This window comes from Cydia pomonella, chromosome 7 (genome assembly GCF_033807575.1).
Source record: "Cydia pomonella isolate Wapato2018A chromosome 7, ilCydPomo1, whole genome shotgun sequence".
Lineage (NCBI taxonomy): Eukaryota > Metazoa > Arthropoda > Insecta > Lepidoptera > Tortricidae > Cydia > Cydia pomonella.
In genome coordinates, this window is record NC_084709.1 from 14,411,767 (window position 1) to 14,429,285 (window position 17,519).

Genomic DNA, 17,519 nt, shown 5'->3' on the forward strand with positions numbered 1-17,519 from the left:
CATAACCGCTTCATTTGTAAGTGTGATTGTTTTATAATTTTATTAGACAAAGGGGTGTAATATTGCGGGGCCGGTGGCTGGGGATCGAGGCGGGTGCGCAGTAGCGTCATTAGGGTACGAGCGAAGACCGCGGCTCCCGCATATTTGGTCAAGATTAATTGCCCCAAAACATCATCTGTCAACCCCGGCGACATTCCGACGACATTTTGTTTGCCATACAAATAGTGCTCCATGTCCGCCCTAAGCACAGAATACATACGTGTTATTTCCTTGTTGGACGTCTCTTCACTTTAATAGACAACATGCACTTATAAAATGCACATTACGTTCGTGTTTTCGAAAGCGAAGTTGTAATATTTATTTATACGCAGAAACTGTTCAGAATAAAACAAGGCACGCCGCTACGTAATTTATTTGCTGAATATTTTACCTGGTTGTTTCATTTGCTAAATGCTGGGTGCAGGCCGAACTACAATTGAGCTCTAATTGTGATTCCACTAATTTGCATCGGGCGCTGGCTTACCGTGTGCCGCTTGCTGCTAGCCGTGTCTTTCTTTCACGCCGACCTTGTGATTGTAAGTATCTTTTATTGCAGACGAAAGCGTAACTAATTGCTTATTACTTCATTACTCTTACCCGCATGCACCACGCGCATTCAAGCGAGCAATGAGGTAGATTGTGTAAAGATTTTGGTTTCTGTGCCACTTCGTCACTTGTCATAGTGCCAATCTATATGAAGCCCACTAGGAATCTTATATTAATGTCACTGCGACTTGCGAACTTATGAAGTGGCACAGAGATCAAATTTTACCTTACCCGTACAATGTCAATTTCAATTCGGGTACCACTGCAATTACCATCGAAATTGCAGTAAAACCGATAGCACAATCAAAGCACCGTTGCCCACTCTGACGAGCAATATAACGTGTTAGTACAAAGGCAGTTGCAGCAAACAGGTAATTCTAATCAGCGCTTAATATGAGCCAATGACCAATATCACGAATATTGTGCAGCGATCTGCTATCTGGTGGGAATATATTATAGAAAATGCATTTTCTTTTCAAAGTGTAATCACAGCGACGTTTTGACAAAGTGCATCGCTTGCTTCTATTAAATTATGCGAGTGGCACTGGCTTTACACGATTAGAGTAAATTTATGCAAGACATTATCCGAGGACAGCGCCGTCGCATAACAACGCCTTCAGTGTCCGAGCGCTTGCCGCGGCGCGCCGCCCGCCTTTATGAAACCCTCCGCATGATATATGGGGTGTGTGCTACCACAGTATTGCTTCTTTGAGGATCTTTTAAAGATATGTGCATACGACCACCTCGTTCCTTTTCTAGACAGCCAACTTTCAAGTTAATATCAGCGAGCAAGTTAAAAAGGGGCTCGTTTTGTAGTAGGTGCGCGGCGGAGAATGGTATTTTTCGCTAATGACGACGGGGCCCGCAGAGCCGGGCCGCGGCCGCGTGATAATCCTCCCAACCATTAGGCCCGGCCACTCGCTCGCAAATCGTCCGCATATTTTGGCCAAGATTAATTGTTCTCGAATATCATCTATCACAGTGAGCTCTCTCGTGACGGTCGTCAGCATTGCGCGCGACGTTTTATTTGAAGCACAATGGTCCTCGTTCAAAAGCCCCGCAGGTTGAGGAAGGTAATTAAATTTTTGTTCAAAATGATAGCTCCGTTTAAAACAACTGTTATTAATTCAAACTTAAGGAGCGAAAATTGGCGTCTTTGTAAATGATAACAGGGATAGTAGTAATAATTAGTTATATTAGTAGCAGGTGGCAGCATGCTTGTAGTGGCCGTGTTGTGGGTAAGAAAACAAGCGACAAACATTGCTGAGGCTACGTACAATGACCACACTATAGCGAAAACTTAAGCAAAAATTGCAGAATAAATTTTCTCATACGCCACTGCAGTAAATTTTAGTATAAAATAATAAAAGTTAACGACCATTATTACGTGAAATAGAAGAGAGGCACGTTCCATCAAGACATTTACATAATCCATTAATTAACCATTTAAACATTCTAAGTCCCAATTTAGATAGATGAAATTAGAACGATTAGAGTTTCGCCGAAAAGATAAATCTCTAGTTAAAAATCTCCTGCGTCGAGTTTATTGCGGAACGGACAAGTACAAATCGAGTCAATCTTTTTTTGTCAGAGACGAAACACCGGAACGCGTCTGCATTTCAGCGTTTTCAATGTGTAAAGTTCGAATATCAATCAAGCCGACCTTTTTTCAATAAAGCTACCACAGGGATCTCATCCGAAGCAATTTTTCGAGTAATTTCTCCCTTAGATCCCAAGTGTCCATTGGCTTTTACTGACATTGAGTTTGTTTCCGCCGGTCGGAACAATTTATCAGCGGAAGCTATTTCCCCAGGATTCGCGGACCACCGCGGCTATCGTCACCTAACCGATACTTTTTGTTACCTGTCCATTATTATCGTGTCAATACAAAGGTACAATAGATCTACTACGTGTTTTTTCTGACCTTCTTCATTGTGTCTAGAAACATTACTCATGGCGTATATTTTCTATCTTTTATATCTATTGTTGGTATTGGTACTATTATTATTTGCCCACAATATATTTGTATTTGGTACACTTACTACTTACTGTAAGAACACTGAGTACTAGATAGGAGACTGGTCAAAGGATCTCCACTGCAAGGAAGAGATAGTATGCACGCAAAAGGAGTTGATTAAAGAGCCAGCTAGCTACGTAGCGGGCGACAATGAATATTCAGAGCATAGCGTTCATTGTGAATTCGAGGTCGGAGCGTTAAAGTTTTTGTGCTCAATTCTTGATATATTATTATATACGAGAAAATACAACGATGCAAACTGTTAAGCGCCAGACTGATAAGAAACTGGCTGGACATGTTTGCCGGATACACGGTGACGTGATCTAAAATCTAGCTTCTCTAGAATGGTCTGATTGTGTCTGATGGTAGGAGAGTATGTTCAGGGGGTCAATTTGGATGTTGTAAAATAGACACTTATGTCAACTTACGTTATCGTTATTACAATAAAAATAACACAACTAAAAATAGTTTCATAAGTGTATAACAAAATCGTTGTACCTTTTTGATTCTGAACTCAAATTCATGTCGTATTTAGTTATAGTACCTACCTACCTAATTTTAAGCTTTCCAATTGCACTTAGAGGTACTTAAATAATTGCTTATAATTGACCTACTGTGCTGAAGTATAAAATCTATACAAACTACGCATACATTAAAGTAATGCACAGCCTTGGCAGCCCACATGACGTTTCTATAAGGCCGTGCCCATTGCCTATCAAACCGCAGACGAGTCGATTGTTCAAGGTACCCAGTGTAATCGTGACCTCAATATCCTTAATACACTAACCCGGACAGTTACACAGGCTCTCTTAAAAGTTAATCGTATGCTTGGTAACCTATTAGAATGACACCAATGTGACGTGCGGTGCTAGGCGCAGCCATGCCGCCGGCGTTGCAACTGCATTGCCGCCCATTTCTCATCTCGAACGACGGAGCGCGCCTTGCTTGCACCAAGGAATGTTTTTTACCATTTACTTGAATAACGAAAGAATAGTTTTTGATATTACTTTTTACACACCGCGCTTAATACATTATCTTGATTCAATGAGCTACATTTAGATTTTTAAGTATTTCAAAATTGTAAATTGCTACATAAGTTTTTTTTAGACTAATCTGATACATAACTATGGCATTATTTATTGTGCTCTGGCCTTTATATTTGAGTTTAATATTTACCTATGTTGTATTTTATCGTGTTTTTTTTAAACCGTAAGCAAGTAAAATTCGTAGAAACGGTAAACATTAACAATTATTATAAATATCCACAATCTTAAAAATAACTAATATAGCAGAATTAACAAGTTTTCCGCCATCAGTCATTATTCATTAAATAGGTAACTAAAGAGACTAAAAGAAATAGACTACAATTTTCAAAAGTTAAAATAACAACATTTAAGTTCAGCACTTTATTAAGTATTTTACAGCCAACTTAAACTAACATAAACGTGATCTCTTACAAAATATTTTATTGCTGTGGTCATTAAAGTTGATTTATTACGAGATACCGCAACGAAAATGTGGGCTGCACTTTTCGCGGGTGATTTTTATTGCTGCAAAATTCGCCGTTGTTCTGAAAGCTAGAAGCAAATTCAACTGTAAATTACATCTACAGTAAGAACGTGGAACTTTAACCACGAAGCGTGCTGGAATAAAAAAATACGATGTTACTGTTACGGTTTAACTCCCTTTGTTATTTACGCTTACGTTAACGCGTACCGCGCGTACGCGACGCGTGAGTCATCGTCCAGTTTGTTAAAGAAAATCTTTTTGGAATGGAGTCAAATTACAGTATTTAATGTGGTAGAGAGCACTCGATAGCCGCCGGCTAGTGATTAAACCGACAGTTTAATTGGAATTAATGTGGCAAGGGTTATTGGGATTGTCATGGTATGACCCAAATAAAAAACATGGTTCTGTACACATTTTATCAGGTCGACTAAAACTGTCAGAAATATATCGAAACTTTATCCAGTGAAAATCGATGTATGTAAACATCATTTTGCGTATGTTTTATTTAAACATACAACTTTAAGTTACACAATTACGTATTACGGTGGATAAACCGCAAAACATTTCTTACCCCTTTCGTTTGTGACACGGCATTCACGTTGGCAGAAAATATTTCTCAAGCGATTTGTAATTAGCTAATTTTACGAACTAGATGCTGACTAGACTACGTTTAAAAGTCCTAAATATTAATATTATGTGGTATAAGTCTGTACAGTTATACACGAAAATATTAAATAACAAAGAGGAAGCAACACTTATTGTCACACATTTCCTACGCGATGTCGTTGCCGAGATCGCGGAACGCGACACGTCCGACCTCGGTAGCGGCTGGGCATATACTGCTCTGTTCGGCCGGCGACTCGCGGCGATAGTAGGCGGCGATATCAGACTGCTCGGCTATAGGCGGTTGTAGGCTAGGGCGCTACGAGGAACGCTACGCGCTGAGCTGCCTGAAAATTTATTCGCTAAGGAAAAATTTGGCGCACTCCGGCCGCGACAGTTCATCCATTCGATGCTCGCCGTCGCCGTCGTGATACAGCTCACGATCCAACCCGATTAATACTAAGCACGCCAATAAATATTGATGCTGGCTCCTTTGTCTTGCACGGAGGATTTGTTCCCTTTTATTAATGGTACACTCACGTTCGCTTGCGCTGAGATTTTGCCTTAGCGTCACGTTATTCGGTTTGTATGAAATAATATACGGCGAGGTTCAGTTTTTAGGGTTCCGTAGTCAACCGGCGTTATGTCTGTGTCCATGCTTTAGCTCAGTAACCCTTTTTGTTTACCAGAAAGCTGTTAGCATGTCATTTGAAATGCCATGAAATGACTCATTTCATATCAATCACGTCGAATGGTAAACAAAAAAGTTTAAAACAATGTACATGACATACCTTCACTGTGGAAGATTTTTTTAAACACATTACGTCTTGAACGCCAAATCTGGGGATTAGTTGCCAAGCGGACCCCAGGCTCCCATGAGCTGTGGTATAATGCCGGGACAACGTCGTAAACAATTTCTCAATGCGTTTTAAGCGCAAATTTTCCTCGCCTATAAGGTATAAGTATCAATACAGCGTATACAGCAGACCAACTATACTTAATTCAATGTTTGCTGTAGTTTTGCTTGTATAGGTAGCGGTGGCGCTGCAGAACTCTGAGCAAGACCTGATATACTTTTGGACGTTATATTTAAATTAAGAAAACTCATTCACATATTCGGAATGGGATTTATTAATTTAGTAAAGTTGCATTTAGATTACTTCAGGTATTTAACAAACCAAAGCAGGATGTGAATAAAACAACAATGTCTCTTTAATACTTATTTGTTGTACTCAAATCAAAACTCTTCGTTTGAGGTTGGCGACTAAGTCAACTGAACGACTGTCATAACTGCTAACAGTCCGAAATCACGAAACAGCGAAGTAAAAATTGAGTAGGCATTAAAAACTTTTTCATTTAAGGTTGAGTTGTTTCAGACTAGGAAGATCTGGCAAATTGAGTTAGATTCATAGATAAACGAAGAGTAAAGAGAAGAAAAGAGAGTGAAGAGCGATCAGAGAACAGTAAAGAAGAGTGATTTGTGTTTTTTTTTACAATTTGAAGAGTTTACGAAACGTTTACATTTCTAACCTTGATATTATAAATTTGACTTTCAACAATGTGCCGAAAGCATAAAGACAGGCAAGTAATAAAAACATTTTTCACTTAACGTTGAATGGCCTGAATTGGTGCTGATTCGGATGATCGGACAAATTATGAGCGGTACGTCGAGAAGGATTTTGGCCGTAATCGTCGGGTCACTGTACCTACTCCGGTAATAGGTGTGACGGACGATAATCCTCCCTAATTAATGTATGGGCCGGGGTGAAGGTTCAGGTTGATATCCCTATGATCGCTTGCTTGTTTAATACCCCTGTCGCTTTGTACGGGACTCTAGGGTGGTCAGTCTTGATATGGTATGGTGATTGACAGTAAGGATTTAGGAAGATGTTTTAATGGAAATGATGTTTATGGATAATGTTTTGATGTAGATAGACGTTGTGAACAGCACTCATTGTGATCATGGTGGGTAAAACAAATAGTCTGTATTTCAGAGATTGGCGAAATTAAGGCATTTATTAAAAACATAAATAACAGCTTGCTAGGTTTTTTCCATATATTTTCCATCTTCTAAGTTCTACATATTTAATATAGGTAAATATTTCTCAATATTCCGACTATTCCGTATTTTCGCTTTTTTTTTAAGTATATAAATATATTTCATGCAAGTACTGAAGAAATCTCAAATAAAAAACACAATATCTTGGTAACAACTACAGATTATATCGCAAAAAAGTTATAATAAGTTTTTTTCTCTAATTATATGTTTGGAAATGATTACCTTATTGAAGCAAAAATAGTACGGGAAATTTTTCATTACAGTTAAACTGGGTTAAATTAAAAAAACAAAAATAAATCGTTATTGTACTGTTTTAGCGGATAGCACGTTGTGGTATCGATTACTAAATATTTCTGGTTGTAGAAATGTGACTGATGATGGTTATGATGGCTGACAGATCACAGGTATAATTCCACTGATAATAAAATTAACTATTTCATCTATTCGTAGAAAATGTTCAAAGGAAATGCTAATATTTCTCTATTTGCAAGATAAATACTGATTCGCCTTTATGGAGTGCAACAGACACTGGATCAGAGGTTATTTGGATGTAACCATTAGCACGATCTATATAATAAAATAAAATTAACTTAGGGTTATACTCTTACACTCCATATTATCATACACTCGTGGGTACTATTAAGGTATTTATCTACATCCATATCATAACCTCCCTATAATATATTCAGAAACGATAAGCTATATTGAGAAACCTGTATCGGTTGTGGCATCTTAAAGTTTACTTTAAAGTATGGATACTATTATTATTTATTCATATTATGATATGCTTTTGTAAATATTGCCTGTTTTTCACAATATTCGCACGCCTGCATGCAGACTGAATGCACGGATTTCTTTTATTTTGTAACACCTTCTCATAACTGTGTTCCATGCAAATAAATAAATTCTTTGAATCTTTGATAACCGATATTTTAATCACATTCGAATTTAGAACATCTCTGAGAAACAAAGGGATTTGATTTGACGTCTATTCTACTATCAGTTGAGATGAAGTTTTATTTGGAATGAAATGCCAATAAGGTTGATCGGTCGAAGTATTTAACAGATGGCGCCATCATACCTTGCCCTGTCAATTCCTGTTTTTTTTTTGGGAATTTATGCCCATGCAAATTTATGGCATCCAGCGAGGCCTATAAGCCAAATCTCATAGAACAAAAATAGAGATAGGGGCAAGCTATGACGGCGCCATCTATGCAAACCTTTGACAGTTGCCTACCCCATTGCAAATAATTTTGAGTAATCTTGCATGTTACTTGTTATAGGATTATATGGCCGCCCGACTCTAGTTTGTCTCTGAAGTAAAAAAAAAACTACGGATGCGTGACAAAGTTTTCATGTACGTCAAATGACGAATGTTCAGTTTATCTTTTAATTAATTTGGACTTACATAATATATATTAGTGTGTTTTGTTGTCTATAATTATAACTATAGTAATAAAAATCGTGTTAAATGAGCGATAAAGATATTTCAGAGTCGCCACCACATATCCGCGAGAGAGCAACGATACCCCAACGCCGGCTGTAACATGCGGTTCCTGAATATATTATACAGAGCTTACGAGTATTATATGTGTGTAGATGAAGCAGTGTATGTAACTGTAAATAATTAGGCATTAAAACACTCGTAATGCCTTTCATTGTGTAGCAGGCATATAAATACTAATAATTTCTGTCTCTCATATACCATTTTTATATTAATTCAATTAATTTTAACTTTTATTTTTATCGTATTCACTGCATGTAAAAACTTTTAAAGACATAGACACACACTACTTGCGTTGCAGAGAAAATAAGTTTGGTACAAGCTTTTATCGGTGACTACTTTTCTTTCCACAGGCAAGTAATACTCATCAGGACAATTCTAACAACCCCAAACACAATAAGTTTGCGTTGTTTTATCACAGAGTTCTCCAGGGCCACCTACTGTCTCCATCATCAGCACGGCAATCGGGAAATGAGTCAAATTAAGCTTCCAAGATTTGACCTACAGTAACAAAATAACATAGGTACCTACATAGGTACTAACAGGGCAAGTTAAATAAAAGCTTGTAAAGACAGCAAATGTTAAAGGTAAAATTAACCAAATACTTGTATCATGCAAAAGAAAATAGTGAAAAGTCAAGTCGGGAACACCTCCAAGTGTTTAAATTTAGCTCTGGTTTCCAAGGTGTCACATAGGTCAATTCTTTATTTCTGAGTATTAGGGGCATTGCTGGTACTAAAAAAAAAACAACGGGTTGCACTCCGGGAGTGCCGGCAGAAGTGAAAACTTGAATATTAACGTTGTGCATTTTTGATATTTTGGAGGAATTGAGTAGCAGTTTTATAAAAAAAAGATTATTCTCTATTATACCTACGTAAATAAATTTGAGTGTGAAAGATATTTTGAAATGCGAATTTTAATGTTAATATATAACATATACAGGGTAATTCATGAGACGTGAGCAGGACTACAGCCTACACAATCAGTAAATGTTAATGAATCGTTCACCATCATATTAAATAAATAAATATAAATAAATATTATAGGACATTATTACACAAATTGACTAAGTCCCACAGTAAGCTCAATAAGGCTTGTATTGAGGGTACTTAGACAACGATATATATAATATATAAATATTTATAAATACTTAAATACATAGAAAACACCCATGACTCAGGAACAAATATCCATGCTCATCACACGAATAAATGCCCTTACCAGGATTTGAACCCGGGACCATCAGCTTCGTAGGCAGGGTCACTACCCACTAGGCCAAACCGGTCGTCAAAAATGACCCGCGCGAAATCGTCTTTTCATACTAACGTAGTCTTCATTTTCCTCTCTGGATATTAATATTATAGAAAATATTTTGAAAAAAATTGTTGTACTTATATCGACCACGGCCACGTTTGATTTTTTCGAATTTTTATTTTATTAGGACCATTTAAAAATATGTATGAAAACTGTTTTACGCTCCTAATTTTTACAATAATCAAGTAAACAACAAAAAAAAGTCAAACGTAGGGGCATAGCTATCAAACTGAGAGAGACTTACTTAATTTAATTTTGTATTCTCATTTTGAAGTCACCCCTATACCCCTTCGTTCGACTTTTTTTAATTATTATAAGATTTAGAAGAGGGGCTATAAACATATATTCCATGCAATTGTTTTAAGAGCTCCGAACTTTTAATTGTAGTTAGTTTTAGTTTTTTATTAATTTTGTGAGTTAAGGATGCTTGTGAGTTTTGATTGAGATTTTATGCAAATAAAGATTCCGAACTCTTAGTTATTGTAATTAAAAAATCGAAAGAAAATCAACCGAAGGGGCATTTTATTTTGTATAATGTTAATAGCATGAGACGAAAATAGTTACTAAGTAGGTACATTTGTATATGTATATGTAAGAAGCGGTCACGTGAATTCGACCTTTTTTCATCTTAATACCTAAGATATAAATAAAAGAACGCCTGGGGTGCAATTCCGCATTTTATTGACAGGTCATGACATTGTTATGTTGTGTCAATGCTTGTTTACGTAAAATTGTAAACTTTTTTTTCAATTGGAACATTTTATGGTACTACCTACTTTGAAGAATGGTAAAAAAACTGCCTCAAAATAATGTATATTCGTATATTGATAATAACTATGGCAACCCATACAAGTTGGCAGTTGGTAAACTAAAATTAGTCTATTACTGTTCCATATAACGGGTCTCTAATAATAGTAACTTGGGTAGTGGTGCAATACCTAGATTCAGATTAACTTCGAGTCGTATGTTGGTTGCGTCCCGTCCACGCAACGCTGTCGCCACTCGGGCGCCGCACACGCGACTTGCTGTGAATAACCTGCGCTTGCTCTTTCCCTCATAATATAAACTTGATTTACCATCTCATTGGACGTTCGCCTGCCAAGAATTTTGATGCACTTTCGATGACAGCAGGAATTTAATCATTAGCGTAACTATAAGCAACAGTGTAACTCTTACATTAGTAATTCAGTGAACGTATATGGTTTTTGCTTTGACTATTACAACCAGTGCGATAAATAAAACGCGGAACGTATATTGTTTCTTGCGAATGTTTTTTAAAGCGCGTAGCATAGAGTAGGTACTACGAAACGCAAAGCTTACAATTATGCTGTTTGTCGCAAGTCACTAAATAGCGAGAGCGCTTCATCGAGACACAATTCCACTAAGTATAAAGTTTCTTCAGTAGCAAGTAACAACGGGTGGCTTTTAGCCGCGTTTCAATGAGGTGAAGCCACTGTTGGTTCGTTTATGAAAAGCTTTCAGGTTCGACACGACCAGGGGATGCTCTATTCAAATCGTTCTTCCTGTCGACAGGCGCTCACATAAATCAACTACTGAATAAGCTGTTCTCTTCTTCTGACAGGGATTTAGAACAAACGTATATTTGCCTAGATGCGGCGTACAAACTACATTGGAATAGATAAGCCGTTTCATGTCAAGGCATCGCCGTTCCGTGTATTGATAGAACGAACGGATTAGCTTTACATGGATTTCACATCGCGTTATTAGACGGAAACATGACATGGCACGCTTATTTACAATCATGATCTATTCTTCTATGTCTACATTTGTAACTATGCGGGCATTACGACAGCGAACAGGAGCCTACGATACGATCAATCACAACAGTGAATATTGTGAAGCGGACATGTGCATGTTGATATACTTTGAAAACCATTCAGAACAATTCCAATTCCATTTTGTTCGATGCATATTTTCCAAAATGTTATTTTAGGACGAAGACATTTTTACCGTTATAGAAAAATGTGAACGTGAAATACTGAATAGAGAATATGTCTTAGAGAGGTCTGGGCGAATAGATAGGCAGTAGTCCAGCCGTTGGTGCATAAGCCACGAAGCGAGGCCAATAAGCGGCTCAGTCTGCGTAGCCGGCCGGGCAAATCTTGCAGCCAACGAATATAATAGAAAACCCCTGCCCAAGATATTTACCTTTACATATATTTTTCATAGAAACTCAGGTTGTAAGTATGAAAGACCATGTACAAGGGTGCTCACACTGCTCGCATACTTACGCTAAGTATTCTCGCAACAACTTTTTGCTGCGAATCGCCGAAGTTAGAAGCATACATAAACGCTACTTACGGATGCTTTTGGCCAAACAAGCTATTCGTCGTCGTAAGAAGACTGAACGTAGAGACATTTTCGGTGAGTAGTTGTTGTTCTTATATCATCGTATGTGAAGAACTATTATCGAAGATAAATATATCAACTCATTTAATAGCGATAAATCATATTGTGTTACATAGTGATTGAACTACTTACCGACAATTTACTCGTTTATAGCGTACAGCCGAAGTCATAAATATTTATACATTTCTTCACCTTAATCCATTGCAATAAGGTGATAAAATGTAAATATATTTATGAACTCTACTGTACCGCAATGATGTAATTTATTTTATTATAAAAATCGCCACTAAGTTATACATATAATTTTACTAAGGAACGTGGTTAGCACATTCCAAATAAAATTATCTCTATGTAAAACTTAGTGTTTTCAACTCGAACCAGAAATTCCGAAGACCGAGAGCAACGAGCAAAACTTTTTTCATAAAAGTGCAGCGAAGCAGTGTCACGTCGGTTGCGAAGAAAGAACGCCAGCAAGTTAACATTTGCAAGGGTTACTATTTTAAACTTTATTATATCTATCCACTTCCCTGCGTTGCCATGTTCTTGCTACAGTTCGGTATTTTTCTGTGAACGCTCTAATGTAATTGAAGTCAATTTGTAAAGTAACATTATCCTTAAGCAAGTCTTAAGCTTTCAACAATAACTTAAATGTGTTTCAATAACAGAATTGTAATATTGATTTCAGTATATTTCTAAGAACTGGTTAACGAATAACTGACAGATTTGAAACAATACCAACGTACCACGGTAAACTGGGAGACTAGACCGACCGATGCGTTCCCTTGATGCTAATTTAGTCGCTCGTGACCAAAACTATCAAAATTGCAAATGCGTCGCGCACTCAGGATTGATTTGGAAAGCGTCTTTACCAGTAATTACGCTGCTTGTCTTAAAGCCCCACGATGAAACAAAGGGGAATGCTACAGACTGCACAAAATATAAATCCGTAGCATATTTAAAAGACATAATTGTGGTGCAATATTTATATCAGGAACATAATTATATTAGTGAAGAAAAGAGTATAATACTTTTTACCATTACTAATGAAATGACATTATAAGTACATACAAAGTGACCAGTTCATTTTATTAGAAAGAGACTTCCGCTTGTAGTACGTTAGAAATTCTTAAATGAAACGGGCCCAGTAGGTAATTTAATTCTTGTTCTCAAAATATGGTAACTGACGAAAGTCCCTAAATACAAAATTCTGTCGGATCTTTTTATTTAGCCAAAACAAAAAGTGAATAAATGTGACCACGGGCCTACAAGACAATTTCAAAAAATGTAGACAAAAGTTTTTTCATAAATGTGCAAAAGGATTCGCGCGGCGGGTGAGCAGATGACGTCTGGCTGGGGGCGATGGGCCGCACTTGCTCAACAGCCTGCTGGCAGATATGTTAAAAGGAAGACACGGGTCTTACCCCTTTTGTAAGATTTTATCACTTACCCCAAGGCGATACAGATAGATAAAAGAGTGAGCGCTGGTAGCATTAAAACATCTAACGAAAAATCATATGAGAGATGAGAGTGCTTGTCTAGGTGATATAGGTACTTGATGGTAGGTACCCAGATTTATTTGATGTTCAGTTTTGATATTACCGGTTCACATTAAGACGCAGCTATAATTCCTCAAGTTATTTGTATTGTGTTTTAGTCATGTTAACAGACATAAATAAGTCATTAAAATGATCGCATGACATGCTGCGATAAATGCAATAATAAGGATTTAAGGAACATAACACATCCATATGAAACTAAATGCTTAGGGCCATTTCAAGAAATAAATCAATAATGTGTAATTGTTTATGTAAATTACCGTAGAGAAATTATTATAGCCCAGGGTTCGGAACCGGTATTGAAATATCTGTTGATATCGTTCCAATAGCGTTATATTATTTCGTTCATTAAAAACCGGTTAAATAATGGAACGCGAACTAATAAATAAGTTCTCTCTTCTAACCGGTAACCGGAAGTTTATAGTTCGCGGGAAACGATATAATACCGGTTACTCTCGGCTTTCGGAGACTCTCAATTAAACTCGATGTTACACGCGAAAGAGACAGCAGTAACTTACTCGAAGATAGAAATCTTGCTTCGACATTTCCAATTTAACCGGTTAATTTCGTTCCATTCCATAACAACGTTTGGTATAAACCGGTACATCAATAGAACATCAAAAGGAAACGAAATCCTTCTCGTTCCTGGGTTAATGATGAACGAAACTGGTTTGAACAATAAATCGGTTTGCGAGCCCTGTAATAGCCACTTCTCCCACTGGTGAAACTAGAGCTGTTTCTGGTCAATCATAATACGAATATTTACAAGACATATGGTCTTCTTATCCTGTTGGCAGTAGTACATAACAATAATGGGGATCCGGGGCGTATTATTGCGCTGCAAACGGATTGTCGTGTCTAAACTAAATCAAAGTTCGTTTCCGCCGGGAGTCGGCAAGTTCCCGTCTTTAGTGATGGACGAGACAAAGACTGGAGTAGTTGTGGACCTGCATGCTCGCGGTCTTTGTTGCCTTAATGATTAAGGCGGATTGTTAATGGACTAAGACTAATGCAGGCTTATTCATTCTCTAGCGTCTTATAAATTTGAGTTCATTTATTGGTTATAATTATAAATTAATGATAAAATGATAAATGAGCTTGTCTTATTGCAAAAAAATAAATAAACGAAGGTTAGTTATTGCATTTATTTATAATCAATTCTGTATATGCATGCTAATTTTTAAGTAATAACGGTTACTACAAGTGTACAAAAACCGCCTAAAATATATTTATTTATTTAATCTTTATTGCACAATACATGAAGGTACAAATGGCGGACTTAATGCCTTAAGCCAGCTCCACCAGTCAACCAATGGGTTAAACAAGTTGTCACCGAGACTATATATGAATATAAACTATATATTGATAAACTTACACATATACTTAATACAAATAAACATACATATATTAATACATACATAATTATACCAAGTCTGAATCATTAAGTTGATGAAGAAGAAAGTTTGTCAAGGAAATACTTGCACAACATGCGCTTGAATGTGAATTTGGTCTGCGCTTGTCTGATAGAGAGTGGGAGAACGTTCCAAAGTCTGATTGCCTGGACAGTGAAAGAATTGGACATGAAACCCGTTCGGTGTTGGGGGACAATGAGCTTAAGACTACGGGGAGAGCGAAGATCTGTGCCTGGACGTGGGGTAACAAATTTAAATTTCGAACGGAGATAATCTGGGGCGGACTGGTCAAACAAGATTGAGTAGAGAGTACATAGAATACGAAGTGAAGACTACGGGAAGAGCGAAGATCTGTGCCTGGACGTGGGGTAACAAATTTAAATTTCGAACGGAGATAATCTGGGGCGGACCAGTCAAACAAGATTGAGTAGAGAGTACATAGAATACGAAGGGATCTGCGCTCTCGAATAGGGAGCCAATTAAGAGACGGAAAGAGGAGATATGGTCATACTTACGAAGTCCGAACACGAACCGAATGCAGCTATTAAGGAGCCGGTCAAATTTATTCAAAGAATCTTGAGTGAGATTAGTGTAACAACCATCAGCATAATCAAGGAAAGGCAGAACAAGAGCTTGGACGAGAAGAGTTTTTGTGATGACCGGGAGAAAAATTTTAAAACGATAGAGTGCTCCTAACGTGTTAATTACTCTACGACTGACGTCGGACACCTGAGGTGCCCACGTGAGCCCATTGTCGATTATTAGCCCTAGGTTTTTCACTTGCGATGAAAGCGGAATAACTTCTGTTTTAAAGAGAACAGGTGCCATTTCAGCAGTATTTACCAAAGCGAGTAAACGGGTGCTGCCAAGTAATATGGCCTGGCATTTGGCTGGGTTAACTGTGATTCCAAAGCAATGTGACTAAGTGGAAATACGGTTAAGGTCTAAGTTTATTTCAGCAATTGCCTGACCCAGATCCTTTGCACTCGCTTGGGTATAAAGCTGCAAGTCATCAGCATACAGATGGTAAGAGCATACGATTTTAGAAGTAATAAGGTTAATAAAAATTGAGAAAAGAAGAGGTGAGAGAATTACGCCCTGTGGAACACCAGAAGTAAGAGTGCACCAGTCAGAAGACGTACGATCAGAACTAACCGACTGACGGCGGTCCTGAATAATAATTATATGATGTAGTTTCATATCACATACATTTAAGTAGTTTCATATCATATATCAGATTTACAGCTTATATAAAGTTAATAGTTTCATAAATATCATTGGCATGGTGTTAGATAGATAGCATGTTATATCGTGGCTGTATATTTAGCCCGTCACTAGAACCCCTTGGCGCTAGCAACTAGCTGCTTCAGTCTACCCCGATTCATTAATGTGCCCATTCCAGGAATGACAAACCTTCCTTTCCTATATACGCACACCTGATATTAGACTATAGTTAGTCGTCGTTACAATCTAATAACTGTACTAAAAATACTATAGTTTCCAGCAGTATTATGCAAATGATATGAATTTTCAAACAAACGCATACTGCAGGGGTTTATATTATAATTATTTCATTAACGTGGTGAGTAAATTACTTTGTCACGATTTTTAATCATACGAAAATATGCAAACTCGCGAGTTAATTAAAATTTTAGGGGCTTCGTAAAACTTTCATTAACCGCATTTGTAACTTGAAGTTTTTCATCAAGCTTTTTCAGTGTTTAACAAATTGTAAACTATCTTCTTTACCTAATATTGAAACTTGTTTAATTTTACTACACTAATAGAAAATGACAGAAAAACTTAAAACTTCTATACTTTTGTTAGTACAATAAGTTACTGACGATTTATCATTGCGTGACGATGAAATGCGCACTGGCAACGTGAAAGTGAAATCAATTCTGATTTAATCCATTCCCTCTCGCTGTATATTACGTTTCTAAAATATTTTAGTAACGCGGTTCAGTAACAATATAAAGCATAGTTCATATAGAATTGGTACGCACTAGATGATTGTTATTTTTTTAAGTAAATAAAATAGGAAAGTTATGAATGGTGAATTTTAAATAGTAATGTATTTAGCTTTCAAACATGTATAAATAAATAAATAAAAATCTTTGTTATGTAAATAATTACGAACTGTTTTCATAATGGACCCTCATCTTCTGCACATTTAAACGCTTCAGACTCATTTAAAGAAATTAATCTATATGATTCGAGTAAGCATCGAAAGTGAATTAATTCAAGTGTCTGGCAGATGTGCGCGGGGATTCGTTTGTTTCTCGCAGATGACCGATGGTATCTCTTCCTCTCGGCACTTTCTATGTGCACGTGGCTGTATCTGCGAAACCTTAAAATAAGCTGGCACGCATTCAAGTGCCGCCAACCTACATGGGCGCAAAGTATTCAGTTCATCAAAACCAGATGTTTCCGAGACCTATTTAAATGCGGGCATTTACTCGGAGTGCTGTAGTCTTAAACGTATTCCATTTATTTAAAGAACTAAATAGTAAATACATGGTCTCGATTATTTATTTATTTTATTATTTATTTATTTAAACTTTATTGCACACATAAAGAAAAATGTACA

At 37.1% G+C, this 17,519-nt stretch overlaps 1 protein-coding gene across 2 annotated transcripts in view; it reads right to left on the reverse strand.

The window, feature by feature from the left end:
* Nucleotides 1–17,519, reverse strand: part of LOC133519893 (bifunctional heparan sulfate N-deacetylase/N-sulfotransferase) — a 176,807-nt gene that overhangs the window by 104,359 nt on the left and 54,929 nt on the right. Inside the window, exon 1 of one of the 2 annotated variants that reach the window (XM_061854082.1) lies at nucleotides 4,683–4,947. The exons of the other annotated variant lie outside the window; for it this stretch is intronic. The gene's annotated coding sequence lies outside the window, so the exon portion shown is untranslated. Of the gene's footprint in view, nucleotides 1–4,682; nucleotides 4,948–17,519 lie in introns of those variants that run through there. 2 annotated transcript variants of the gene reach the window in all.